The 3,688-nt window shown below is 51.0% G+C and overlaps 2 non-coding genes across 2 annotated transcripts; both read right to left on the minus strand.

The window, feature by feature from the left end:
* Positions 1-2,174: 2,174 nt before the first annotated feature.
* On the minus strand, positions 2,175-2,246 carry TRNAC-ACA (transfer RNA cysteine (anticodon ACA)). Its single transcript has one exon. It is a non-coding gene; the product is annotated as a tRNA-Cys (tRNA).
* Positions 2,247-2,768: 522 nt separating this feature from the next.
* On the minus strand, positions 2,769-2,841 carry TRNAC-GCA (transfer RNA cysteine (anticodon GCA)). Its single transcript has one exon. It is a non-coding gene; the product is annotated as a tRNA-Cys (tRNA).
* Positions 2,842-3,688: the final 847 nt, after the last annotated feature.

Genomic DNA, 3,688 nt, shown 5'->3' on the forward strand with positions numbered 1-3,688 from the left:
GGAATGCCTGGCCTGGCCTCCTCCACCACTGTAGCATGCTCTTTCTCCTCTGTTGCTAGGGCTCCATATCTGTTCTTCAGGCAAACTGCTGCAGATGGAGATTAAGACTTCTGCTTGCTGTCAGAGTTCACAAGTTTCCAGCTTCCACCTTCCTGGGAGTCCCCGTCCTATTCCTTCTCTAGCACTGCCATCCTTCCTCTCCAGTCCTAGAAGTCTCCTCCAGTATCAAATTGATGAGGTCCTCATGGTGCAGGATGCTTTGGAGCCTTGCCACATCCTCCTGTACTTCTCTTGCCTGCTCCTTGAGGGACACCATCAGGAGGCACCACTCACACTACAGGCACTCCCCCACCTGGCTGTCCCTGGAAGGCATCTGCAAGTCACAGTCTCCAAAGTGCCAAACCAGAATCTGGGTGGAAGCCTCGATGGTGAGTAGACCTGTGTGGACAGACCATGTCACACTTGCAAGCAGAGGAAGAGCTGGCAGTGGCAGTGGCTCTAGCATTGTGACATCCTCCAGCCATTTCCCTGGGTCTCTTAATCTGTCACCTCTCTCTTCCTGCTCCTTTTTCCAAGCAGATCTTTCCTAGGAAACTCCCAGGTAAGTTGGCCTGTTTGCTGCTCCTTGATCCTGAAAAGTTCCTTTTTCCCTGCTAACCTGTTTCCTGTCACCAACCTTACAGTGAAGGCAGGTGAGAGAGATTCCAGGCAACTCCCTAGAGAACTCACCCTCTCTATAGACTCTAACAAAATATGGGGCTTAAGTATTAGTTTTAGTTTTAGCTATTTATAGTAAATATATGTAGGTTACTTACCTATAATTAAAGAAAGAAATTCACTTAAAGGCTCACCTTAAAAGAGTGGAGGCAGGGGGTGGGGGGAGATGAATTGACTTGTGAATTACATGCAAACAGCCAGCCCTCTCTATGCACTCCATGGTCACTTTGGGAGTCTTCTTTTATACCCTCTTTGGGTTGGACTGGCTACATCCTCTGGTTAGGGCTTTTGTCAGACAAAAACAGCAATCACCAAGCCAGTAGTATTCACAGCTAATCAAAGAACACACCCAAACACACAAGCCACAAAAAAAAAAGAACTCAGCAGGCCAATCACAAAGGCAGCCCTATTTTACTTTACCTTCCCAGAGAAAAATATGGTGCATGTTTCCTCTGCCTCTTCCCCTTCCTCCACTTGCTCCCAGCAGAATGTTGGAAAACCACACTGTTTTCTGACCCTGTTCGCTCGCCTTACATGCACAGTTCCCCCACAGCACAGCTCACTACCATACTCTTCTTCCAAACCAAAAAGAGAAAAAAGAAATGGGCATGCCAACTCCCTTTCTCCTTAGGCAGCCTGTCCCCCTTGTTTCTTGCAACACATGTCCTTGCCTGTCCCAATCAGGAGATTTCCTGGGCAGCGTGGCTGTAGGCATTGACACTTGTCTTCCAGGAAGACTCAACCTTGGGTTCGGCTCCTCCATTAAAGGGCGTTGGCAAGACAAAGGCTGAGAACAGGCTCTCTGCAACAACCTGTGCCTGATTGCTGCTATCAGCTTCACAACACAACAGCCAGCCAGCCCACAACTCAGCTGCACACTTCCACCACCCCTACAGTTGGCTGGCACCACATCTTCACCTCCTGACTGACACAAGCAAGGCTTCAGCTCTCTCTCCCTGCCGGCCTCACCTGAACAAAACCCATTTCTTCCAGGAAGGCCAATCCCTTCTGTTCAGAGGGACCAAGAGCAAGGTACATGCCAAGAAGTCCTTACCTGGGCTGCTGGCTCATGAATTAGCCTTAGCAAGCTCTGGCTTAGTCCCTTGTTCCTGGTCCCCCCACACTCATTCCGGGACCAACCTGGCTTGTCCCAGGACCAGCACAGCATGACAGGATGAAAACCTGCCATGGCCAAGACAGCAAGGTAATAGAAGAAACTCCCCTGCTTCTCCTGGACCTACACACAGGCTTCTGTCAGCTGAATTGTCTCCCTGGCTAAACCTAGAATATGTCTGCACATCAGAGGCCACCCAGTTGGACACCCCCCCTGTGTTCTCATGGTCAGGGAACTCGCTTCACACCAAGCAAAGGCCCTTGCAGACAGCTGCCAAGAACCTTGAAAAAAGAAGTCATCCCAAGTAAGGGTATTGAGAGGACCAGGACCAAGACTTATAAGGAAGGAGCACCCAGATTTGAACTGGGGACCCATTGATCTGTAGTCAAATGCTCTACCACTGAGCTATGCTCCCACAGAGGCCTCATTCTATCCTTCCCCTTGACCCACCTATTCACCTTGTCCCTTTCAACACATCCTTCCCAGTTCCATTCACAAGACCTCTTGGGCCAATCCTTTTGAGAAGGACCAAGAACAAAGCACATGCCAAGAAGCCCTTACCTGAGCTGCTGATACATGAATCAGCTCCCACATACCCTGACTTAGTCCCTTGTTCCTGGTCCCTCCACACTCATCATTCCAGGACCAACCCAGCTTGTCCCAGGATGAGCACAGGATGAAAACCTGCCATGGCTGAGAGAGCAAGGGCAATAGAAGAAGCTGCACAGGCTCCCCTGCTTCTCCTGGTCCTGCGCAGAGGCTACCATTGGCTGAACTGTCTCCCTGGATGAGGTCAGGATGTGTCAGGGAACCAGCTTCACAGTGAGAAAAGGCCCTCACAGACAGCTGCCAAGAACCTTGAAGCAAGAAAAAGCCATAGGAGAAGAAAGGTAGGGGCCTTAGGAAGACCTGGTGTCCTAGGCCAAGACTTATAAGTAGGAAGCACCTAAATTTGAACTAGGAAACCCTTTGAGCTGCAATCAAATGCTCTACCACTGAGCTATGCTCCCACAGAGGTCAAATATCATCCCCTGCCTTGGCCCACTTCTCCACCTTGTCCCTTGCAACACATGTCCTTCTCAGTTCCATTCATGAGACCTCTTGGACAGCTAGATTTAACCTTGGGTACAGCTCCTCCACTAAAGGTGCTGGCAAGACAAATACTGAGAACAGGCTCCCAGCAACCACTTGCTAACCCCTGCCTCTTTCCCCTTCCCTACACAAAGGCCAGCTGGGCCACAACTGAGCTGCCAACTTCCCCACCGCCAGTTTGCTGGCACCTCCTCTTCACCTTTCAACCAACATGAGCAAGGCTTTGGCACAGCCCCTTCCTGCCAGCCTTTCCCAAAGAACACCCAGGCCTTGCGGGAAGGCCAATCCCTCCTGGTGAGAAGGACCAAGACCAAGGCTCACCCCGAGAAGCCCTCACTTGGGCTGCTGACATGAATCCCCCGCCTCCCCTGCCCAAGCTCTGGCATAGTCTCTTGTTCCTGGTCCCCCCGTACTCATCATTTTGAAACCAACACATCTTGTTCCATGACCAGTACAGCACAAGAGGACTAAAACTCACCATGGCCAGGAGAACAAGGGCAATAGCAGAAGCTGCACAAGCTCCCCTGCTGCTTCTGGCCCTGAGCACAGGCTGCCATCAGCTGAATTGTCTCCTTGGTTAAGCCCAGGATATGTTTGAACATCAAAGAACACCCACTTGGACACATGCCCCCTCTGTTCTCATGGCCAGGGACCCAGTTTCACACTAAGCAAAGGCCTTCACAGAGCTGCTAAGACCTGTGAAGCAAGAAGCCATGGGTGAAGAACAGAGGCCATGAAGGGTAAGGGCCTAGTGAGAACCTGCCA

Source organism: Alligator mississippiensis, chromosome 2 (genome assembly GCF_030867095.1).
Source record: "Alligator mississippiensis isolate rAllMis1 chromosome 2, rAllMis1, whole genome shotgun sequence".
In the NCBI taxonomy this organism is placed as follows: Eukaryota; Metazoa; Chordata; order Crocodylia; family Alligatoridae; genus Alligator; species Alligator mississippiensis.